Here is a 26,756-nt window from a genome sequence, read left to right as displayed (position 1 = left end):
ATAGTAAACACTATTAACATAGGAAAGAAAAAAATTAATAAACTGGGCAACATGATTATTTCCATCAAAGAAGACTTCACTACCAACTTCTACTATTACACAGTGATGGGCAGCGGGGGGCGGGGCAGGATTGAGGGTGAAGAGGGTAAGTCATATTTTTGTTATCCACATATGGAAATTAACTATGCTGCTGAGAGGGAAAGATCTGGACACAAAAAAAAATTTAAGAGAAAATAACCATAAGTGGGAATCTCCCTGTTTTAAATATGCACAAAATGTTGACATAAGCAATCCTGAGGGAGGAATGAACAAACTTCTATCTACATAACATTATGCATTTTTGGCCCTTTTTAAGAACTTAAAACAAATTTTACCACTACTGATGAATTAATCTTTATGACCTGTCACCTTTTTATGGAGACAGAAACTAAGATACAAGGAAATAAATTTCTCAAATTCACAAAGCAAAAGAAGCAAGATTAGGCTCTAAAGCCTGGTTTTCCTACTCCTTATACCTACTGAAACATCCTTCTTATATCCACATAAAAGGATTAGATCTGAGGTGTCTCTTGTATAAGTCTTAAAAGAAAGAGAATGGATCTATGACCTCATTGGAATGAAATTTAAAAGACCCAACCAAAAAAAAATTGAATAAATGAGTAATAACTAACCTGATGGAGGCACTCCTCTAAATTTCAAATACTAAATTTATAAATATCCCATAAATACAAATGGCCAGTTGCACAGTGCCTCACCCTCTCACCTTGAGTTGATGTAATCACCTTGTCACTAACACTGGAAAACTGTATAGCTCATTTCTTCCCCTTCAAGAAAACTATATGTACTCTGTACTTTGCCCTCTTCCATTTTCATTGCTCACAAGTAACTCCATCTCAAGCAATCTCTTCCTCACACACACAAAAAAAAATCATCTTCTTTAACATCATTAATCCCTTTCTCACAACTCTTGCCCAGGAAAAATTTCTCTCCTCTTTTACCCTCTTTTTTTCCTGTGACTTAAGATGTATGACACGCCCCCCCAAAAAAAACCTAGCACATTTTAATAACTGTGGCTAAGGAGCATAAAAGGGTGCCAGCTGAAATGCCTATGGCTTACTATAAGGCATATAGCCATATACCTATATCCATGTGATAGACAAAGCCAATGAGTCTTTCCTTAGTCCCCCATCCTCTTCAACCTTTCTGAAGCATATACTACTGATCATCTCTACATTTTTAATAATCCTTCCTCCTCTGTTGCATGACACTATTCACATCTGGTTTCCCTACCAATTCTTCTTGGTCTTTCACCATTTTTCTTCCACCCACCAAGTTTACCTCCCCTCCCATTCCCCTGAAGACTTTCTTTCTTGGCAATCTCATCTACTCCTACGGTTTCAAATATCACCTTTATGCACAGGACTCCCAGATCTACACATCCAGCTCCAATCTCTTACCTATTGGATATAAAATGAGTATTTCACTGACAACTCAAAATCAAAATGTTCAAAATACATACCATACTCTCCCAAAATGTGCCTCTCCTAAAAACTTGGCCATTTCTATTTATAGTATCACTTTCCTCCCTATCACAGACATAAAATCATAGTCAAATTAACTCTACCCTTTAACTTATTACCACATCTAATGAGTTGCCACATTCTGTCAATTCTACTTCCACAAGACAACCTATATAATATCCCTCATTTCTACTTACATTACACCACCTTAGTTCAGGCCCTTAAAATTGCATTAGTCTTGTATTTAAGGCCCTCAGCAACCTGGCAACCTAACCCTACCACCAGCAGTATTTCACTTTATCCTTTACTGCATTTCATATATTGTATGTTGCAGTTGCATGGAGCTTTGGTTCATGCATATCTGTTTTATATCATATTCTTGTTCCCTGACATTATCTTAGTCTCCCACCCTTCACACATTAATGCAAGGTTGCAACACATGCCCTCCACCTGCTGAAATCCTCAATAAGGCACAGCCCTTGGTACTACTTCCTCCATGAAGCCCTTCCTGATTTCCCTAGCTGAAAATGATCACTTTCACTCTAAATGTAATTAAAACATCTTATATGGCTCTCTCATTTGACCTAATTTCATTCTAACTTGTTTCATTCTTTGATGCCATAATCAGGAGGGCAAGGTAGTTGAACTATGGGACAAAAAGGCATCAGTCTAGCAAAAAGCCCTCACTAGCACCTTATTCCATTCTAAGGGTATAGATAGGCAGCAGAAAGGTATGAGGAGACCCTAGACTTCTGGGCCAATGTTAATGGCCAAGACTAGCATAGTAGTTGAACTATGTGTTTTGGAGGAGGGGAGAATCAAAGAGCCAGGTGAGACCTCTATGGTAGAGTAGTGCAACTCTAGGGAGTCTGTGTGGTTATCTCTGTGTGGTAATGTTTGTGTTCCCTTGGAACTATGTCAACACAGCTGTATCTGTGTCCTTGTTGACAACTACTGAGACCATTCCCTATTCTTTTGGGTGCATCAGGGATTGCAGATCTCTTGTTACCCCACTGTGTATATGTTGAATTCTCCCTATTAAATTGTAAAGGTCCTTGAGGGCAGGAATTGAGATGATTTTTTTTGTATCCTTAGCACCTTGTGCAGTACCTAACACATAGTTATTTAGTGCTTCCCAAAATTTCTTCCATAATTTTCAAGAGAAAGTCCTGTCATTCTTTTCTAAACTCTCTTTTCCTCAAATACAAGCAATACAGAGAATTTTTTTTTTAAAAAAAAAACTTTCTTAGAGCTAGAAAATCTCTTAGAAAAAAAATCTGGTGATTTTTATCTTTTAGGGCAGGGACTATTTTTCATTTTGCCTCCAGCACCTAGCAAATACTTTGTAGAAGCTTAATAAATGTTGGATAAATAAATGCATCTGATCCAGCCCCATTTTACAGGTGATTTAATGACTGAGTGAAGAAATATTTATTAAGTACCTACTATGTGCATACTAACAACTGGGCATTAAAACAGGCAGCAGAGACAGTCTCTGCTCCCAAAGTGCTCACATTCCAATAGGGGAGGGAACATATAGAAGGATTCGGGTGTTGTTTATCCTTCATTTTTTTTATTATTAATTTAAATTTATTTATTTAACATATTTAGTCTTCAGCATTGATTTTCACAATAGTTTGAATTACAAATTTTCTCCCCATTTCTACCCTCCCCCCCACTCCAAGATGGCATATATTCTGGTTGCCCTGTTCCCCAATCAGCCCTCCCCTCCATCACCCCCCTCCCCTCTCATCCCCTTTTCCCTTCCTTTCTTGTAGGGCAAGATAAATTTCTACGCCCCATTGCCTGTGTATCTTATTTTTTAGTTGCATGCAAAAAACTTTTTTTTTTGTTTTTGAACATCTGATTTTAAACCTTTGAGTTCCAAATTCTCTCCCCTCTTCCCTTCCCACCCACCCTCCCTAAGAAGTCGAGCAATTCAACCTAGGCCACATGTGTATCATTATGTATAACCCTTCCACAATACTCATGTTGTGAAAGACTAACTACATTTTGCTCCTTCCCAACCCATCCTGCTTTATTGAATTTTCTCCCTTGACCCTGTCCCCTTTCCAAAGTGTTTGTTTTTGATTACCTCCACCCCCATCTGCCCTCCCCTCCATCATCCCCCCCCTTTGATTTTATTTTATTTTATCTTCCTCCCTCTTCTTTCCTGTGGGGTAAGATACCCAACTGAGTATGTATGGTATTCCCTCCTCAGGCCAAATCTGATGAGCGCAAGGTCCACTCATTCCCCCCTCACCTGCCCTCTCCCCTCCTCCCACAGAACTGCTTCCTCTTGCCACCTTTATGCGAGATAATCCACCCCATTCTATCTCTCCCTATCTCCCTCTCTCAGTATGTTGCTCTCTCATCCCTTAATTTCATTTTATTTCTTTTAGATATCTTCCCTTCATCTTCAACTCACCCTGTGTCACACATATATATACACATAGATATATACATACATACACATTCACTTATATATATACATAAACATATATATATATATGCATATTTCCTTCAGCTACCCTAATACTGAGGTCTCATGAATCATACATGTCCTCTTTCCATGTAGGAATGTAAACAAAACAGTTCAACTTTAGTAAGTCCCTTGCAATTTCTGTTTCTTGATTACCTTTTCATGCTTCTCTTGATTCTTGTGTTTGAAAGTCAAATTTTCTATTCAGTTCTGGTCTTTTCACTGAGAAAGCTTGAAAGTCCTCTATTTTATTGAAAATCCATATTTTGCCTTGGAGCATGATACTCAGTTTTGCTGGGTAGGTGATTCTAGGTTTTAATCCTAGCTCCATTGACCTCCGGAATATCGCATTCCAAGCCCTTCGATCTCTTAATGTAGAAGCTGCCAGATCCTGGGTTATTCTGATTGGGTTTCCACAATACTCAAATTGTTTCTTTCTGGCTGCTTGCAGTATTTTCTCCTTGATCTGGGAGCTCTGGAATTTGGCGACAATATTCCTAGGAGATTTCTTTTTGGGATTTATTTGAGGAGGCGATCGATGGATTCTTTCAATTTCTATTTTGCCCCGTAGCTCTAGAATATCAGGGCAGTTCTCCTTGATAATTTCTTGAAAGATGATATCTAGGCTCTTTTTTTGATCATGGCTTTCAGGTAGTCCAATAATTTTTAAATTATCTCTCCTGGATCTATTTTCCAGGTCAGTGGTTTTTCCAATGAGATATTTTACATTGTCTTCCATTTTTTCATTCCTTTGGTTCTGTTTTATAATATCCTGATTTCTCATAAAGTCACTAGCTTCCACTTGCTCCAATCTAATTTTTAAAGTAGTATTTTCTTCAGTGGTCTTTTGGACCTCCTTTTCCATTTGGCTAATTCTGCCTTTCAAGGCATTCTTCTCCTCATTGGCTTTTTGGAGCTCTTTTGCCATTTGAGTTAATCTATTTTTTAAGGTGTTGTTTTCTTCAGTGTATTTTTCAGTATTTTTTTGGGTCTCCTTTAGCAAGTCATTGACTTGTTTTTCATGGTTTTCTCGCATCCTTCTCATTTCTCTTCCCAATTTTTCCTCTACTTCTCTAACTTGCTTTTCCAAATCCTTTTTGAGCTCTTCCATGGCCTGGGACCAGTTCATGTTTTTCTTGGAGGCTTTTGTTGTAGGCTCTATGACTTTGTTGTCTTCTTTAGGCTGTATGTTTTGGTCTTCTTTGTCACCAAAGAAAGAATCCAAAGTCTGAGACTGAATCTGGGTGTGCTTTCGCTGCCTGGCCATATTCCCAACCAACTAACTTGACCCTTGAGTTTTTCAGTGGGGTATGACTGCTTGTAGACTAACGAGTTCTATGTTCCACGTTTGGGGGCGAGGTGCCAGCTCTGTCACCCCAGCACTCCTCCTTCCCCAAGAACCCCCAGCCCGAACTGGGCTTAGATCTTCAGCAGGCTGTGCACTCCTGCTCTGATCTGCCACTTAATTCCTCCCACCAGGTGGGCCTGGGGCCAGAAGCAGCAGCAACTGTAGCTGCCCCACCTCCGCTGCCCCCGGGGCTTGAACTGCAAACTCCTTCCACTCCCGCAGCTTTTCCCACTAACCTTCTCCGCAGTCCTTGGTGTTTGTGGGTTGAGAAGTCTCGTAACTGCCGCAGCTCACTGATTCAGGGCGCTAGGGCATGCTCTGCCCGGTTGCTGGTCTTGTTGGTCCACGCCGCTCAGGCTGGGCTCTGCTCCACTCCGTTCCCAGCTCCCAGCTCCCAGCTCCGTGCGGGATAGACCTCACCCAGAGACCATCCAGGCTGTCCTGGGCTGGAGCCCTGCTTCCCTCTGCTGTTTTGTGGGTTCTGCCGTTCTAGAATTGGTTCAGAGCCATTTTTTATAGGTTTTTGGAGGGGCTCGGCAGGGAGCTCAAGCTGGTCCCTGCTTTCCAGCCGCCATCTTGGCTCCGCCCCAGAATTCCCTTATTCTTCATTTTTGAAAAGGACATTGACCTTGTGGGATGTTGCTGACTTGCTCAATAACTGGATTTAAGTGAGGCAGAGTTGCACAAAATCCCCAGCCTCATTCTCTCTCCCAGAGTCATCAGTCCAATGACAAGACAAAAGTCAGGACAATTGGCAATGGCCTGGGATGCAGTGGATGAGACTAAAATCTTTGATGTCTGACCAAGCTCTAAACACTCCACAGCACCTATTTCAGCTGCCTTCATGGCCCTCGGAACAAACTGTTGTCATCTGCCCATTCCACCAGGAGTCTTCACATGCTTGCGGCAGACATCCCCCTAACTCACCAATGGGTATGAGGCCTATCAGTTACCCTCAACCTGGTTTAGTTCGTCTGCCAACACAGTTTTATCGGGTTATGTTTGCTGCATATGCTACAGTCCTTGGAGACACGGGTAAGAGTTGGATGCCAAGTGGACACCAAAGGTGGATGAGTAGCCCTGAAAAGTGGTGCTAGTCCTCCTTGAACACCCCAGATACCACTTAGGATTCAGCTGCAAGTTGTATAGAAAGGTCCTGTGGTCTTAAGAGTATAGCAGCAAGGCAGATGGTATTGCATTTCCTTTAGTGGTATTTGCACTGATAAAACCGTATCTATTTTTGGTACAGAACCATTTGACGGTGCCAAGGACTCTGGCCTCAAGAATTTTCTTTTCCAGGTTTTCATTAGTTGTGGCTGCTAAGGAGGCAGGAGCTGAAGCACCTGCTTGTTGCTAGAGATTGGTCAGTACTTGGAGGAAGTGGTTAAGATAGTGGCAGTGGTTGACTTTCCTGGCATGTGTTGCTTCCTGACTCTTCCTAATGATGCCTTGCTGCTTCAGGTAGGCTGGCTTGCCTGCCTCACTGGGGCAGTTTCTATGGATGGCTGTCCTTTTCCATAAAGGTTACTTTCCTGGATGATAGTTTCGGGAGCTGTGCTGGAAATAGGGCCAGGAGTGTATATTCCTGAGACCCTAGGGCTTACCTGTCCTTTGGTGGCAGCTAGTCAACAGCTTTTGGTGATGGTGAAGATGCTTGGCCCCTTTTCCAAATGGAACTATTCTTCTGTGAATGATAGCTGCAGGGCCAGAGCTGGAAGCAGGATCTGCGGTCTGGGATGCATTACTATTGTGACAGTTCTTGGGTATGGTGAGGTGGTAGTTAAGAAAGTGGCTGAGGTTAGACCCTGACTGCTTCTTGTTTCTCAGGATGCCTTACTATTTGAGTTAGGGAATCTTGCCTTGTTTCTCAAACCATCCATCCATCCATGCTTTATGCCATTCCTTTTCCCCACCCAGGACCTTGTTCTAGTAACCTCTCTCTTCTCCTTTCATCTTCAGTGTCTCTTTCTACTGGCTTCTTAACATTTGCCTAAAAATATGCTTAAGACACTCTTATTCTAAAAACAACAACAAAAACTTCCTTGACCCAGCTATTTCTTCAAGATGTCATTCTCTCTCTTCTTTTTCACTGCCAAATTCCTGGATAAAGTAGTCTACACTCACTGCTTCCCCTCCCTTACTATGTATCTGCTCATCAAAAACCTGAAATTGAGTCTTTTTTCTTTACCACCCTAGTGAAACCACTTTCTTGAAGGACACCAATGAATCCTCTACTGTCATATTCAATGACTTCTTTTCAATGCTCATTCTTGTTCTTGCTGCAGTATCTGAGACTGTTGATCTCCTACTTAGTACTCTCTTTCTCTCACAGCTTCCACGATACTAGCCATTCATAGCTTTTTTCCTACCTCTCTGTTTGTACCCTTTTAACCAACTCTTCCTCCTATTCATCTTCAATAAACTGGATCTCCCCCTACATTCTTCTATCCTCTCCTCTTTTCCCAATCTATTCTCTCTCCCTGGCATCACTCTCCATGATCTCATTATCACAGGTGACTTTCAGATCTATAACTATAGCACTGTTGGCTCCCCTGAGCTCCACAGACAACTCCACCTACATATAATACCAAGCATGACAAACTCAGCATGTTCAAAACTAAACTAATATTCTACCCCAAACTATTCCTCTCAACTTCCCTTTCTGTGGATGGAATTAATTACTTCATCTCCTCTGCTTCCATCTTTTACCCTTTCCTCTTTCTCACTTCCCATATCCAATCAGTTACTGAGATTATCAATTCTTCCTCCATAATATCTCTTGCAAGCATACCCTCCTTTCTACTCACACTAGTTTGGGCCATTATATCCCGCCTAGATTATTTTAACAGTCCCTCTGCCTCCAGTCTATTCTCTTTCTAATTCTTCTTTCACACCCTTGCCAAAGAAATTTTCCTAATCCAAAGATCTAACCATGTCATTTTCCTTTTCAAAAAACTTCATTTGTTCCTACTTCTTGTAGGGAAAAATACAAACTCTCTTTTTTTAAGGGAAATGGCACTGTTTTAATGGTGTTCTCCCTGGAGATTTTGTGATTTAAGCCATGTCTATATTTTTTTCCTTTTTAAAAAATTTATTTTAGTTTTCAACATTCGTTTCCACAAGATTTTGAGTTACATATTTTCTCCCCATCTCTACCCTTCCCCCCACCCCAAGATGGCATGTATTCTGACTGCCCCTTTCCCAAGTCTGCCCTCCCTTCTATCACCCCACTCCCCCCTTATCACCTCCCTTCCCCCTTACTTTCTTGTAGGGCCAGATAGATTTCTATACCCCATTGTCTGTGTATCTTATTTCCCAGTTGCATGTAAAAACAATTTTTAAACAATTGCTTTTAGAACTTTGAGTTCCAAATTCTCTCCCTTCTTCCCTCCCCACCCGCCCTCCTTGAGAAGGCAAGCAATTCAATATAGGTTATACATGTATCATTATGCAAAACACTTCCATAACAGTCACGTTATGAAAGATTAACTATATTTCCCTCCATCCTATACCGTGCCCCTTTATTCAGTTTTCTCCTTTGACCCTGTCCCTTTTCAAAAGTGTTTGCTTTTGATGACCTCCTCCCCTATCTGCCCTCCCTTCTAACATCCCCCCTCTCTTATCCCCTTCCCCCCTACTTTCCTGTAGGGTAAGATACCTAATTGGTTGTGGATGTTATTCCCTCCTTAAGCCAAATCTGATGAGAGTAAGGTTCACCCATTCCCTTTCACCTACCCCCTCTTCCCTTTCATTATAACAGCTTTTTCTTGCCACTTTTATGTGAGATAATTTATGCCATTCTACCTGTCCCTTTCTCCTCTCAATATATTCATCTCTCACCCCTTAATTTTATATATCATCCCTTCATATTCAACAAACCCTGTGCCCTGTCTGTATACATATATATATATGGGTGTATGTGTGTGTGCATGTATCTGTATATATGTGTGTGTGTATATATATGCATATATATACACACACACACGCGCGCGCACACACACACACACACACACACAAACACATACATGAATATTCCCTTCAACTACCCCAATACTGAGAACGGTCTCATGAATTACACACATCATCTTTCCATGCAGGAAAGTAAACAGTTCAATTTTAGTAAGTCCCTTATGATTTCTCTTTCCTGTTTACCTTTTCATGCTCCTCTTGATTCTTGTATTTGAAAGTCAAATTTTCTATTCAGCTCTGGTCTTTTCATTGAGAATGTTTGAAAGTGCTCTATTTCATTGAAAATTCATTTTTTGCTTTAGAGCATGATATTCAGTTTTGCTGGGTAGGTGATTCTTGGTTTTAATCACAGCTCCACTGACCTCTGGAATATCATATTCCAAGCCCTTCAATCCCTTAGTGTAGAAGCTACTAGATCATATGTTATCCTGACTATGTTTCTACAATACTCAAATCGTTTCTTTCTGGCTGCTTGCAATATTTTCTCCTTGATCTGGGAACTCTGGAATTTGGCAACAATATTCCTAGGAGTTTTCTTTTTGGGATCTTTTTCAAGAGGCAATTTGTGGATTCTTTCAATTTCTATTTTACCCTCTGGTTCTAGAATATCAGGGAAGTTTTCCTTGATAATTTCTTGAAAGATGATGTCTAGGCTCTTTTGTTGATCCTCGCTTTCAGGTAGTCCAATAATTTTTAAATTATCTCTCTTGGATCTATTCTCCAGGGCAGTGGTTTTTTCAGTGAGATAGTTCACATTGTCTTCCATTTTTTCATTCCTTTGGTTCTGTTTTATAATATCTTGATTTCTCATAAAGTCACTAGCTTCCACTTGCTCCAATCTAATTTTTATGGCAGTATTTTCTTCAGTGGTCTTTTAGACCTCCTTTTCCATTTAGTTAATTCTGCCTTTCAAGGCATTCTTCTCTTCATTGGCTTTTTGGAGCTCTTTTGTCATTGGCGATAGTCTATTTTTTAAGGTGTTGTTTTCTTCAGTATTTTTTTGGGTCTCCTTTAGTGAGTCATTGATTTGTTTTTCATGGTTTTCTCGCATCCTTCTCATTTCTCTTCCCAATTTTTCCTCTACTTCTCTAACTTGCTTTTCCAAATCCTTTTTGAGCTCTTCCATGGCCTGAGACCAGTTCATGTTTTTCTTGGAAGCTTTTGATGTTGGCTCTTTGACATTGTTGACTTCTTCTGGCTGTGTGTTTTGGTCTTCTTTGTCACCAAAGAAAGATTCCAAAGTCTGAGACTGAATCTGAGTGCATTTTCGCTGCCTGGCCATGTTCCCAGCCAACTTCCTTGACCCTTGAGTTTTTTGTCGGGGTATGACTGCTTGTAAAGAGTACTTTGTTCCAAGCTTGAGGGGATGTGCTGTTGTTTTCAGAGCTATTACAGCCAGCTCTGCCACATCAGCACTCCTCCTTCCCCAAGAACCCCCAACCCAGACTGCACTCAGATCTTATGCAGGCTCTGCACTCCTGCTCTGATCCGCCACTTAATTCCTTCCACCAGGTGGGCCTGGGGCCAGAAGCAACTGCAGCTGTAGTTCTGTTGCTGCACCACCTCCACTGTCCCCCAGGGCAGTGGCTGAACCACGAACTCCTTCCACTCCCCGCAGCTTTTCCCACTAACCTTCTCTGTTGTCTTTGATGTTTGTGGGTTGCGAAGTCTGGTAACTGCCACAGCTTACTGATTCAGGCCACTAGGGCCACTCCCAGTCTGGCTGGTCCTGCCGCCATCCACGTTGGGCTCCACTCCCCTCCTGCTCCCAGCTCTGTGCGCGATAGACCTCACCCAGCGACCATCCAGGCTATCCTGGGCTGGAGTCCTGCTTCCCTCTGCTATTTTGTGGGTTCTGCAGTTCTAGAATTTGTTCAGAGCCATTTTGTATAGGTTTTTGGAAGGACTTGGTGGGGAACTCAGGCAAGTCCCTGCTTTCCGGCTGCCATCTTGGTTCCACCCCCCCCCCCCCAATTCTAATTTTTAAGGCATCATTTTCTTCAGTGATCTTTTGGACCTCCTTTTCATTTGGCTTATTATGCCTTTTAAGACATTCATCTCCTCATTTGCTTTTTGGACCTCTTTTGCTATTTGGGTTAGTCTATTTTTAGGGGGTTATTTTCTTCGGGTCTCCTTTAGTAAGCTGTTGACTCCTTTTTCATGATTTTCTTGCATCACTCATTTCCCTTCTCAATTTTTCCACTACTTCTCTTACTTGATTTTCCAAATCCTTTTTGAGCTCTTCCATGGCCTGAGACCAATTCATATTTTTCTTGAAGGCTTTTAATATATGATTTTTAACTTTTGTTGACTTCTTCTAGCTGTATGTTTTCATCTTCTGTGTCACCAAAGTAAGATTCTATAGCCCAAGTCCTTTTACACTGTCTGCTCATTTTCCCAGCCACTTACTTGACTTTTGAGCTCTTCGTCAGGGTATGACTGCTTCCAGAGTACAGAGTGCTCTGTCCCAAGCTGGAGGGCTTTTGTGCTGCTGTTTTTAGAGCTACTTCTAGGAACCTGTAAATTTTCAGTTCTTCTGAGGTGGTATGATCCAATGAGAGGTGTTTATTCCTCTCCTGGGTTGTGCTCTGATCTGTGAGTGATCTCAGGCTCTCCTTTCTCCCTTGTAACTACCAGAAGGACTCCTTCTTCACAGCCACCACAAGCTCTGCCACACCAGTGCTCCTCCTCCCCGAAGGACCACCAACCAGGACTGCAACCCAGATCCAAGCAGGGTGAAACAAGAGAATCCTGCCTCAGAGCCAGCAAGGAGATCCCTGCATTCCCGCCCTGATCAGCTGCTTGATTCCCCCCCCACCATCTGTGGGCCTGGAACTCTGGAAGCAGCTACTGCCGCCGCCACTGCTGCCACTGCTGCTGCTACTGCAGCCACCTCCACTGCTCCGGGGCTGGGGCTAGACCGTGCCCTTCTCTCACCCAGGTCCAGTAGAGTTTTCCCACTGACCTGCTAAGTTGTCTTTGGCATTTGTGGGTTGAGAAATCTGGAAACTGCCGTAGCTCAGTGACTCAGGGCCCTGAGGCCTGCTCTGCCCAGTCTGCTCTGACCTCTTCTGTCCTGGCACGGCCCACACTGGGTTGTGCTCTGCTCCCAGCACAGTGCGATAGACCCTTCTCAGCAACCATCCAGGCCAATTTGGGTTGGAGATTTTTTTTTACTCTGTCATTTTGTGGGTTCTATAGCTCTAGAATTTGTTTAGAGTCATTTTTTACAGGTGTTTGGAGGGATTTGGGGGAGAGCTCAAGAGAGACCCTGTTTTCACTCTACCATCTTGGCTCTGCCCCCCAAAATACAAACTCTTTAGCTTGGCATTTAAACCTTCTGCAGTCTGGCTCAAAACTTCCCAGCTACTTATCACATGTTGCTTCCCTTCACACAGAATCATAAGAGGCAGTGTGCCACAGAAAATAAAGAGCTGGCCTTGAAGCTAGTAAGATCTGAGTTTAAGTACTGCCTCTGTCATATACTGGCTATGTGACCCTGGACAAGTCACTTAACTTCTGGAATCTTTAGGCAATTCTAAGATTAAAGATTGCAGAGAAGGTGCTGACCTGTGTCAGCAGATTAGAGTATTCATCACATTCTCTAAAATATATTAAAATATATTTTAATATATTTGCACATATCATTTCCCATAGCTGAAACAGATACCCCCCACATCTCCATCCTGATGAAATTCTACCCCAATTAGACTTGAACCTTCCCTGCCTAAAGTCTCATATTTCTCTTTTTAACCTCTCATACATTTATAAAAGAGTATTTTAATTATTTGAAGGCATGTTCTCTTCCTCCACTAGGCTTTAAGGTTCTTAAGGGCCAAGTACTACACTGTTCACCCACCATGCCTGTATCTCAAGTGCCAAAGCACAATGTCCTTTACAGAATAAATATTCAGCAAATGGTTAAAACTGAATACATTAAAGATATGAATTATATTTAAATCACTAAAATAAAAATTCAATTTAATCAACCTTTCTACCAAGAAAATTATTTTTTTGATCAAACTTTAAAACACTGCTCACAATTTAAAAGTAGCCTTTTATTTTTAGTAAATATTAAAATCTAAAACATTAACAGAAAATTTTTTTTCAAAAATGTATTTTTGTAGCTCCATTTTAAAAACTGGATAATTTATTTTATTTACTAAAGTTATTTAAGTCAGACACTTATGAAGTCACTGGGAAATGAACTATCAGTAGTTCAACAAAGTTTACTATTGAAATTTGGTGCTCTTTTAGACACAGTTTCATAGATTTAGAGCTAGAAAAGACCTTAGGTATCATCTAATTCATTTTTGAGATAAAGAATTAGAGAGGTTAAATGACTTGCCCAAAGTCATACAGATAATAAGGGGCAGAATCAGGACTTGAACCCAAGTTTTCTGACTCCAGATCCAGCCCTTTTCTGTTATAATACAATGCCTCCCTAATTACATGACACTCCCATTGGCTTATACTGTCCTTAATATTTCTAAATAACCTACAAACCTCTGGAAGCCCAATAATATTGACACTCAAATAAAATTCATGGTTTGTTTGGACCCATTTTTTACAAATATTTTACCAGTTTTATCGCAAATGCTAAAATGAACAGAGATTCAACCTTCTTTGTGTCATGTTTTGTTTCCCTTTGGCTGTGAAGCCTATGGACCTTTTCTCAAAATGATGTCTTTAACTGCATGAAATACATAATATTACAAAGAAAACCAATTATATCAATATGCAGTTTACATGTCCCAAGTTAAAAAGCCTATTCCTATTTTGTGATATCTTTATTCATATATACACATACATATATTATAAATGTATATAATCTGTGGTGGTTTCCTTAAGTTTTTCTACCAAAAAATGTAAATTAGATTTAGTTAGGGTATATGACAACAAAAAATTAAGCTTGGCTTAAATAGTTTTAATTTAAGTTGTTAAAAGGCATCAGCATTCTGTGAGGAAATGAAAACATTTTATGTTTTTAACTGACAAAATGTGAATATATCTATATCAATAAAGATATATCCACACTTTCACACACCTATAGGTACATACAAAAACAAGGTCATATCCAGCTACACAAGCACAAAGGAGCAGATAGGTAGTGATCAGTAAGAGGTTACAAGCTTTAATAGATGAAATAGTATGGAATGTATCGCAGGGAGAAGGCAGGAACCTAGTAATACTTCAAGGCAGTAGATACAGCATTGGCCCTGAGTCAGGAAGACCTCAATTCAAATACAGCTTTAGGCACTTACTAGCTAACCTCTGTTTGCCTCGCTTTCCTCAACTGTAAAGTGAGGATGTTAATAGCTCCTACCTTGCAAGCTTTGTGAGGATCAAATGAAGTATTTGTTTTAAAAATTTCTTCTTATTCTCTAGTATATAGAAAGATAAGAGAGAAATTGTGCCTGTAAACAGTCATACCACAATATCTCAACTAGCTAGTCTCACTCCCTGTAACCTATCTATGTTAGCTTATGAATAAGTGTTCTAACTGCTTACTGAGCTATTCTAGCAAATTGTAGGAAATAAGTCAGTTAGTTATACATTATATACAGTAGTCATATTATGCAAGGTCAGAGGAGAGGGAAAGGAACTGAGGTCAATGAAGCAACCACAGGATACTAGTTATATTATTAACAGGAAGTGAAATCAAGTCATCATAGCACCAGTTTCTCTAGTGTCCTGTTTATTTTTGTTTTATTGGTCTGAAAGCTGGTGTTTTATCTATTACGTCAGTATTTCTGCATGCGTGTTTTAAAAGAAAAGGTCAGTCATCCCTGCTATAGTCATTCCAAAGAGGCTTTAGAAAAGCACTGGGCAGATACAATGTTATAAATATTAAGAGAGAAAATGCTAGGTCTGGGAATCGTGGCAGCTCTTCTAGTTCACATGAACAGTAAAATTATAAATAAAAAGTAGACATTGGAAAATCAGCCTCCCAAAGTATTCACTTAGTAACTAAATACTCCTCCTATGGTGTTGGTTTCTTTCCTGCGCTTAACAACTGATCTCCACTGCACTCTGACAACATGAACCAATGGCTTCCTAACAGAAAGGGTCTGAAACATTGGAACTGAGGATATTTTGTGGGCTCTTTCCGTAGAATATTCAGAGGGAGAATAAGTTAGGTGGTATCTTGTTTGAATGTAGAACTCTAGAGATCACTTTCAATCTTATCGTCTGTCTTTTCTATACATTTTCCATATTGTTAAAGGGAAAAAATGAGCTATCTAATAAAGCCCCATGTTAATCATTAGCCTGTTCCTCCAGCTGGTAGCTACAGCCTTGTAAAGTCATATCTTGTGTTTAGGGAAATATAGTGCATGCGCGCACAGGCATGCACATGCACATGCACACACACACACACACACACACACACACACACACACACAATACACATATTCTTTATGTAAAATTTTCTAATTCTTTGTAAGACACAATTTTTTTAAAAAGGCTTTACAAATTAATTGGCATGATGACATTTCCTACACAACTAGGTTATCCTGCTGGAGACAATGTCTAGGCTCTAAACTCCTTAACTATTACTTAATGCTTTGTTAGCTTCCCAAATCTCTGACCTCATTATCCCAGATGTTCTAATACTGCAGCAACAATCACCTTCAAGTATCATTTTAATCCTACCAGTCTCCTTTAAAAAAACAAAAACAAATTTCTCTTGATATAAATGAAAATTCTTGACAATTCTACCAACAGATTCAAGTGATTTAATTATCTCCTAACTACATTCTATACTTTCAAGTAAATCTACTTAATATCATATATAACATACACACACACACACAGAGCAAGAGAACTAAGCTCCCTACTCCTATCATTTGCACTTCTATATGCATTAACAACCCATTTTTTGAGCATCATCAGGAACAAAATTTTCCATGTACATGAATTTTCCTGATACCTGAAGTTTAATCCTCTAGGCACTTAGTTTGGTGTTGTATTTTTTAAACAGCTGATTGTTTTAGTTAATGAAAATTCTTCCAACATGTATTAAACAACTTCCTTCTTTAGTAAAGAATATGATGGACATAATATGTTTACCATGACTATGGGTCATCATTATGATTATCAATAACTATGCCAAACTGTAGATAGTACAGAGGCATAGAATGGGTTTGGATCCTAAGAACTGTCCCTAGAACTTACCTTCTCAAAAAAAAGTTCTTGATTCCAGTTTGCTTTTGGGGGTTTTGCCCTTTCTCAAAAAGTTGAAGAGAATGTACTTCTGTATGACCTCCAGAGCAGTAAAATATGACTTTTTCTATAAATCAAGGTCTGAAGCAGATTGTTCCCAAGTAGTTTTCTCACCCTCTTTTTTGGGTGAGATGATTTTCTATTTATTCTTTATTCCTATTTATAGTTTCTTTTAACTTATCAGCAACATTCGAAACATTAATTGTTCAGAATATTTCTATATCATTAACACAATGCACCCCTTTATCAGCTTCAATTCATTCTTCTTAGCATTTTCATTAAGTTTGTGGATGGCATATGAAGGAGCGTCCTGGAGTGTTTCAATAATCAGCATTCTGGTATTTTAGGAAGAGTTTACTCAGCCTAAAAATTAGAGGATGATACATCTGCAAATAATAGGCCACAATGTTTCCGAGCCCTTCTGGGTGTTTGAACATAATTCTGGGCACAAATACATTTACCAATTGCATTTATAATGTTATAATGCTAAAAACTATACATGGTACTTTAGGAAACATCAATTTCCTCATGAAATCTCTTCTCTAATAATCATTCATATTCTGATAGTCAGTCATTAATGAAATCAACAAGGTAACAATGGAAATCAGGAAGATGGTAAAAATGTTACCAACCTCTAACTTCCTCAGGATGAGCTCCCCAATTGTCTAGAAACAAAGTAGCTTTACTGTTCTCCAACAAATCTATGGCTGGAACAGATTCTTCTCTGAAGAGAAGATAGAACTATTTCAGAAAAAAAAAATATTTCCCATCTATATATTAGCTCACATTTTGTAAATAACAGGTAAATGTGTGACACTTTTAACACTCTAGAATGATTAAAGGTTCAGATCCCAAAGTGTTTTGTTTTGTGGGAACCTGAAGCATTTGCACTGGCAGGAATAGTCAAGTTGTCCTTATCCTATTTAAATGTGGCAACACTTGATTCAGTAGTACTTGCTAGAGTTTAGCAAGTATCATCCATACATCCGTTTCATCTGCATTGTAAAACTATCCAAAGGTAGATTATGTTCAGAAATATTCTCTTTAAAAGTCACAAACCTCTGTGTAGCCTCATTCTTTACTGATTTTTTTTCTTCCACCAGTTCTACGTAGGTTTCTATTGCTGTGCCTTCAGCAACTGACTTACCTATTCTGTTCTCATTTTCCTGTTCTGTGAAATAATCTTTTAAGATTTCTTCCAGTTCTAAGTTTTGTGGTTCTAAGATCTTTGTTGGAAATACAAAAGCCATCAATCAAACGACCCTATAAGATTCCCATGGGCATTTGCTATAAATGTCTTTTTGCTTTTCAGTTATCATTGGGCAGAAACTAGAACCATTTATCTATAACTAATTTTCCCATATACATAGAACTATTCATCAATTTTAGTTGACTTCAAATTTGCAAAAATTTTACCAACTGTCCTTTCCGAGGCTTGATTTTATTTTAGAATATAAATGAACTCTTTACTAATCCATCCATTTTCCTATGCTCATCTTTTCAAGTCATATACAGATCTTTCAACATTAATAAAACTTTCATCTTGCTTCTGACCACTACCTTTTGGAATCCATATGACTTCTATGGTACATTTAGCTTTGTTACATTCCTTCTTTATACACTACTATACAAACTACTGTAAGCTATTATATCACAGCATAGCTTGCCATTGTCCTATGTAAATATGGAATCTATACCAGTTGGTAGCATTCAGTGTAGCACTATCAAAATACTCTGAGGCCCCTTCAGTTTATGGGGCTATTTACCCCTTTGCTGGAGAGATGTTATAATTTTTATGTTATCCTCCTGTGGCCAAAGGTTTTCCACACTGACTTTCCTCCCCACTGTCATTATCTATTCAATACCATCATCATTATTTCTAATCTTGAAGGATGAACTAGGTGAGTTCCAAGGTCCCTTCCAACACCCTATATTAGAAATGGTAATGATGGAATTGAGTAGCAGACAATAACAGAAGCAGGCTACCGTGTGGTGTAGGAAAAGATTGCTACATTTGGAGTCAAATGAAGTATTTTGAGTCCCAGATCTTTTCCTTACTGGATACACAACGATGGGCAAATGATTTAAACTCTCTTGGGTCTCAGTTTCCTCATTTGTAAAATGCGAATAAAACTCTTAGGTACTATTTCACAGGATTGTTATGAAAATGAAATAAACAAATGTCTGCAAAGCATTTTGTAGCACTACACAAATGTCTGTTGTTATTTATTGTAATCTCCACCACTGCTTCTACAGTTTGTCACGCTTGTATTTTCTTTTCACTTTTCTTTTTCCTTCTCTCTTAGCTCTCATGCCTTTTTTGAGTGTTGCTTCCCTATGGTTTTCAGGTTTTACACCAATGAGGCTTAAATTTTACAGTCATCACCAGCTAGTAAGATTTCCTTTTCTTCTGCTAAACAAACCAACCAAATCATGTATAATCTTCAATTACTCAACTATTTTGATCCCACTTAAAGCTCATACATTTTTAAAGTTTTCTTATGAAGCACTTTTCCAGCAGATTGGGGATACAGGAAATATAACCTCCAGGTAAGTGAAGCATTATTATTCTTACATATTACACTTTTCTGTCTTGTCTGCCCCCATTATATTGTGATTCAGAATCATGAAAAGCTTCCTGGCGTGGGAAAAAGGGCACTAATCTTGGATTCAGAAAACCTGGAGTCCAGTTCTGATTCTGATACTTCCTAGCTGGGTAATGCTAGGCAAGTCACTTAACCTCTCCTGAATTCAGTTTCCTCATCCGTAAAAAGTGAATAATAATCCTTACACTACCTACCTCACAAGGTTGTTGTAAAGAAAGCATTTTGTAAACAATAAAGTGAATAACTCATAGAAATTATTATTGCTATCATGAACAACCTCTAGAAATACATACAGGGAGACATTCCTTGGGCCTGTTCTATATAATAGTTGTACTGATGATTGAGATGATGCTATCAGGATAACACTAATCAGATTTACTGATTGTACTACATTAATAATATTCCTAATACTTGGAAAGGTAGAATTAAAATTCAAAATGACCAAGAGGGTCAAGTACAAAGTGGCTCACTTATGGAGAATAAGTTGATAAGACAACTGCAAAATGAGGGAGTTTTAAGTAGGAAAAAAAAGGCTCAGGGTCATAATCATCACAAACTGAATACGAGTCAGCAATGAAGGGCTACTACTGCTCTGAAAAAGGCTAATAATATTTTTGGGAGCTATTAAGAAGAGCATGACGTGCAAGTGTTGGGAAGTAATTCTTCCCATGTAAGCTGTACTACAGAGACTATTATCTGGGAACTGTTGCAGTTTGGGCTACCACCATTTCAAGTGGTGATAGAGAAATTGGACAAAGTATTCAGAAAATGGTGAGTGATGATTAAAAGGCTAGAAAACAGATTCTGTGAGAAAAGGCTGAGGGAAGTCAAAGCTAAAAGGCCTATAACGGGTTTTAAAAGAAGGGATTAAACAGGAGGAAATGGGTTTGAAATGTAGGAGGTGATATTTCAGGTAGGTCTCTAAGACCTTCTTGGCTATGTAATATAATACTGAATGGATGATCAAGAGTGTCTAAAGGGTCTCCATTCCTGGAGATCTTCGAAAAAAAGGTAACACTAACTGATCTCCCACAGCCCATCATTTATAAAAATTATTTGCTAATTGAATTGTACCTGCCTAATGGCAGAGAACTGGGCACAATATCTACTGAGGTCCTTTTCCAGCTGTAAATTTCTATGCTATTTGGGGATATATAGCAGAAAATTACCTGAAGCTTACAGTCAGGCCTCAAGATAGTGTGCATTCTAAACTAGTTACATAGTATTCATCTGTAAACATATTGAACCTAGCACATAATGTTCAAATACTGAAAACAAGGTAAAGATTCTCACTGGCAACACGTACATATCAGAAATGTATTTTTATTTTAAATGACGTTAAGTATATTCACATAGATACTATACTGAGTCGCATTCAAGATTTATCCAGCCCAAAGTGATCTAACAGAAACACCAGGAACATGTTAAGGAAAGACTGGCCGTTCTTGACATAAACATCAGAGGTTTGAGATAGACAACAAAATACCAGCAACCTGATCGAGGTAAAGTTGCACTAGTTACACAACCCAGGGGGGGAATGTCCTCCTTTCCCCCTTTCTGATTCATCCTTTATAGCCCAACCTCATCCACGAAGCATTTCTCAACTCGTACCAATCTTACCTTCAAACCTCATAAAGAACTTTCTTCAGCATTCTTCCAAGCACTTAACTATATATACTGTCATTGGTGTCCTACCTCCCTCACTCTCCTGGAAGCTTAAACTTGTTATCTCCAGCAAAGTGTTTTGCATGTACTAGACACAAAACATTTGTGTTGAATTCATAGATAACTTTGGTTGCACTGGATTTGGGAGACTTAGATTTAAATGACAGCTCTAACACTTTGTAATGTTGGATAAGTCACTTAACTAATCTGAGTTTCAGTCTCCTCATCTGCAACATGGGGACAATGATTCTTGTACTACCTATAGTAAGAAAAATGTTTAGCAAACCTTACACAATTATATAAAAGTGCAATACTACTTTCAACTCAAAGATTCTATGATTCTAGTTTGCCTCTGTATAAAAATAGTTTCCCTATGCCCTAGGTTAAATTTTTTTTAATTAAAAAAAAAAAAGAAAAATTTTGGTCTAGACCTGTGATTTCATCAGTAAAGGAAATTCCCTCTATCAATTCAGATTGGCACTTGTTCTACCACTTAAAGTCTTCGAGAGTTTCCTGGACCCTGGGGGAGTTACAAGGTCATTCTGCCTGCCAATTATGTATTCGGGCCAGATCCTCCTGATCCCAAGACCAGCTCTCTAGCCTTTATGTATTAGGTTTTTGTTCTTCAATGTGGAATCAACTATGAGGACAAGGCTGGTGCCACAGATGAAAGGCCTGCTAGATGACAAACTCTATGAAAGAAGGTGCCATCTTCAAAGCATTTCTCCTAACTTCTTCAGAACCCGGCAGTGCTTTGCACAAAGGAGGCATTTAATAAATGGTTGATTTATGAATAAATGAATGAATGATAGCTCCAGACTTATTCAAGAATTCAGAAACAGTCTGCTGGCCTTAATGTTCATCTTGCTCTGGTAACCAATAAGTTACATACTGAAATTTCATTGTAAAGCTATGCCACCACCACAGGCAAGGTTTATATTAACATAAAAAAATTTTTTTAAATCTATACATTAGTCTAGAAAAGCTAATACCTTCTTTACCTTCATTTCTTTTTATGTTTCACACAAACAAGCTTCTTAAGCTAAGAGAAAGCAGTAGTATGGAATAATAGAGTTCAGGACTTGAGGTTAAGCATACCTGGACCCAAATCCCTTCTTAGGCATTTAATAGCTGTTGGACCCTAGAACAGTCATAACCTTTCTAAGCCTCAGTTTGCTCACCTGTAAAATGGAAATAATAAAGCACCTATACTATAAGGTTGTTGTATCAAATGAAATATTGTATTATTTTTGCTATGGCAAACAAGGATCAAAAAAACATTAAAGGACATCAGAAGCAACAAGATATAGCACCAAATCTTAGCTCTGTAGGAAAGTTTAGGTTTAAGTATACCTGAACCTGATTCTCTAGAGCAGGGTTGGGGAGCCTGTGGCCTCAAGGACACATGTGGCTTTCTAGGTCCTTGGGTGCAGCCTTTTGACTGAATCCAAGTTTTACAGAACAAATCCTTTTATTAAGGAGATTTCTTCTGGGAAGTTTGGATTCAGTCAAAGGGCCACACTTCAGGGCCTAGAGAGCCACATTATGGGGCCTTGAGGCTGCAGGTTCCTCACCCTGGTCTAGATTGTGGTTCAAGGAGAAAGTGTGCCTAAACCTAAATAAGAATATCCTTCAAGGATTGGTGCTGAGGAAGATGGCGCAATGATGACTTGGGTCACCATCTGTAGGCCCTACTGCCATGTTTAAGTGAAAGACCCGGCATAAAAGTCATGCCTAGAGGTACTTTCCCAAGAGAAGCACATTTCAGCTGTGGGGAGATTTTAACTTAAGGAAAGATTTCCTAACAATTTTGAGCTGTCTAAAAATGAAATAGGCTGCCTAAGGGAATAGTGATGTTCCTGGAGGTCATTAGATACACTTAAAGGGGAAGTGATGGCCAGGTTTTATGCTTGAGGAGCTGGAGACTAGATGACCTCTAAGGTCATCCAATTCTAAGATCCTATGATTAGGTGATTCTAAGAGTAGCAGCCTCTCAACTTCTGCTCTGTGATTTTCTTCCTTTTATTTTAACCTGATCTATGATTTTATTGGGACAGGGAGCACCTGGAAAGCAAGCTGCTCTACAACTTATAGACTTTGCAAACTGCCTGGGGGCAGCTAGGTGGTGCAGTGGATAGAACACTAACCCTGGACCTTTGGATACAGCCTCAGACACTTACTAGCTGTGTGTGATTCTGGGCAAGTCCCTTAACCCCAAATGCAGGAAGGAAGGAATGAAGGAAGAAGGAAGGAAGGAAGGAAGGAAAGGAGGGAGGGAGGAAGGAAGGAAGGAAGGAAGGAAGGAAGGAAGGAAGGAAGGAAGGAAGGAAGGAAGGAAGGAAGGAAGGAAGGAAAGAAAAGAAAGTTGCCTGGGACACTGAAAGGTTAAGTGATTTATCCATAGTCACAGGAGTTAGCATTTGCCAGAAGCAGGATAGGACTTAGACCCAGGTCCTTCTGACTCCGAGTCTGGCTATTTATTATGCCACTCCTATTCTGATGTTTTCAAAGCTATTCTTAAGGTGGCATAAAAAACTTGTTGAAGCCAGCTGCTATGGGGAAATGATTCTCTGAATAATACTGATCAGCACAAGCTCAATGCCAATAAGAGAACCTAGAAAGGTAATACAAAAAAAGGTACTTGCCTTTTTATGTGGGTGTAATTTTCCACATTCCAGAGATAAAGTGGAGAATCAGAATGATTCATACCTTAAATATTATTATTGATTTCAAAATACTTGGGAATTTTTATTTTGTGGAGTACAGAACAGTTTTAGAACAAAAATGAAATTAGTTTCTGATCAGAATTTTTTTTTTAGAAACAGACTTAGTTTCACTGCTCAAGGAGAATGAAATGAAAGAGAAAGAAAGTGCTGAAAAGGAAAACATTTTTATACTTGCATATTATTAATATGTTCTAAGGCATTAATACATGAAAAATAATTAAAATATAGAAAAAATTATCTTAGCAGTTTCCTTTAATGTAAGATGGATCTAAAACTGAAGTTGAGACTTCTTCAAATTCAACAGATTTCAGCATCTCCTTTTTATGAAATTTTGTTCAGAGATTTCCCTTCATGTAAGTCTGTACTTGCAAGCAAGTCACATTTAAAGTCCACTAAATCCTAATAAATTTGGTTTTTGGACCCCAGCAATTCAGAACTCATGATAATTTAGACCTGGGCTCTACTGATATTTACCCAACTTGAACTACACCTAAATATTTTTCAAAGGCTGGCTAAGTAAATTAAATGTGTAAATAAAATGAGGGGGTGGAATAAGGAGAAAGAATATGAAAGAAATTTTAAAATATAATCTGTTTTCAAATATTTTAACTATATTATCAGCAGTAATTCACAAAATAGTTCTATTTACAGACTAGTCTCAGCTATCTTTAAAGTAAATCCAATAAGACCTCTACTTGGAACACTTTCTTAGCCATTATTAGCTCGTACTATTGAAGATAACTGAAAGTAATATAATTTCATTTCTTTCTAAACATGCTACAACTCAGACTTTTCACTAATTCAAACTGGCCCTCCTTCTCACTGTTTCCAAACCAAGGAAGCTTCACTGTAATTTTAAAAATGAAAGACAAACTAATAGAAGGTATAGTCACTGCTGAATTCCTGCTTGAAAAGCCCATGTGTGCCAATTCACTGTTTCTCAGAATACTATATTCAAACTCTCAATATCTAATAGGATCCAAGAGCATTAGAAATCACTTTTCATTGAATGTACACCACAAAAAAATTTTTAATCCTGTTTAAGACACATACATAGGTAATATTTTCTTATGAAAGAATAATAATCAGGTTTACTGACTCCAATCAATATATCTAGGAGAAAAAGGAGGCTACAACCAATTTTTTGAAGACCTGGAAGCATTAGGCCATAAATAAATATAAGCACTATTGATACATAATCCCTGATTATAGTAAACATCTGTCCCCATTAAAGAATCATTGCATAATCCAGTACAACTGACAGTCTCTTTCACAAAGCCCAAGCCCTGGACTTTCTAGCAGAATGATACTCAACTAGGATAAACTAGTAGAAAGGGAAAGGAAGAAAGAGGTTTGAATGGAAGTTAAATAATCACTCTAATAATATAGGAAGAAACTTGCTGTAGAAAAAAATGCAATGAATTACTTTAGCAATGAAGGAAGAGCATAGATATGGCTTATACGAAACTGGTTTGAAACAACAAAAGATGACATGTCAGGACTTAAGGCAAGTAGGTGCACTAGGAGAGTAAAGCAATTCTCTCCCACCCACCTTTCCCTCCAAACTAAAAAAGTTAGGTTCACCTTGAGACTCATTAAGAGGTAACATGGGAGGGCTGCTTAGTCAGGGGCAAATGGCCTGTGAACATATAAATATGACTACATCATGAGAACAGCTGAGAGATACAGGTTGGTTCACAAATACCTTAGCAAAAATGAGGAAGCCAGCTTTCCACTGTACTTAAAATAGTTTCTTCATTTCCTGAGCACCTTATTTTGTCACAAAAATTATTTTTTAGTGAAAGGTTGACAAAACATATCCTAATATACATACACAGTCTGTTTGCTACAATTTTAAATTCAATGACAAGTCCCTTCTCTAATGCTCACCCTAAGTGTCCAGCAGAGGGAGTCTCAAGGAGGTACTTAATAAAGAGAAAATTGTTTCATTTTAACACTCCAGACAGTTCTAGCATTGACTGTGGCCCCTTTTCCATAAATACAGATTAACAATAAATACTGTACATGGCATCTTCATAGATTGTCCACATATCCTCGTGGGATATTCAATTCTGTTTTACAGCATGATCAGAAATTTTGTTTTGTTTTTCAAAGGACTAAATGGACCTTGTGTTCTTCAGAATCAAAGAGGAAAGCCCCTGGAATAACATCTCTCTGTGTGTTGCCTTCTAAACAGCCCCTTTGTTTCTAAGAGAGTCTGAAAAAAAATATTTACAGTCCATAGGTTATTTACAGCCTTGTTATCCAGAGCCTGACTGGCAACTTTATTCCATCCAGAAACCTAGTTCATTTAGAGTCCTAGAACTAATAACAGATTTTCTTTTCAGATAAGTTTTTTTTTAATCAGCCTCTCAGAGAAGAGATAAAAGTATTAATGCTTTTACCCTCATGATGACTATCCCCTGGATTTACATAAAGGATTAAAATTTCTTTTCTTGTCTTTCCTCTGGCTCACGCATATTTTAACCCCCTCATTTGCCACTATATCTTAAGAAAGAGAAATAGAGCAGGATGGATTTTTGCCAAACTATACTGCTGTTGTTTCGCAAGGATTTCATATGAAAAAAAAATATATTAACACTATAAAATGGTTTAGAACCCGGCACACTTTTATTTAAATTCATTCTACAAATATCTTAAAACAGAGACACATACAACCCGAAAGTGGGGAAAAACTAAGTTGATTCTTCTCTGATTTCTGGCTGGAAGGTGACAGAACTGACTGAAGATCGAGGGGGGAAAGGAGAAAGCGAAGGAAAAAAGATATATATTTTTTCGTTTTACAATTTCCCCCCACCTCCTCTTTCACCCTCAAAACAGTTAATCGGTGAATGACCCGGCGTTGGAGAAGGTGCACAATGCAGTTTTACCTAGACCTGATTAAGATATAGGTCTTCACCACCCACCCCGCTCGAAAATGCTAACTACATTTTCTCTTACACACGCTAATGCAGGGAGATTCTGGTCTATTTCATTGTTCTGCCTGGAACTGAAACAGGACTTTTCCCACCTATCTCCCCCTTTCACCACCCAGCTCTCTAAGCACCCCCCACCCCCACTCCCACCCCCCGCCTAAAATGTGGAACTCCAGCGAGCAGGGAAAAAAGGGGGGGCATAGGACAGAAAGAGGTGACGAAGCCTAGTTGGGAACCCGAGGGGGGGGGCGGGTTAAGAGAAGAATAAGCAAGTGAAAAG

At 38.9% G+C, this 26,756-nt stretch overlaps 1 protein-coding gene across 9 annotated transcripts in view; it reads right to left on the bottom strand.

The window, feature by feature from the left end:
• Positions 1-26,756, bottom strand: part of HIPK2 (homeodomain interacting protein kinase 2) — a 256,243-nt gene that overhangs the window by 228,476 nt on the left and 1,011 nt on the right. The gene's annotated exons all lie outside the window — the stretch shown is intronic.

Source organism: Trichosurus vulpecula, chromosome 5 (assembly GCF_011100635.1).
Source record: "Trichosurus vulpecula isolate mTriVul1 chromosome 5, mTriVul1.pri, whole genome shotgun sequence".
Classification (NCBI taxonomy): Eukaryota; Metazoa; Chordata; class Mammalia; order Diprotodontia; family Phalangeridae; genus Trichosurus; species Trichosurus vulpecula.
Note: the sequence above shows the minus strand (reverse complement) of the source record. Positions and strands in the feature narration are given on the sequence as shown.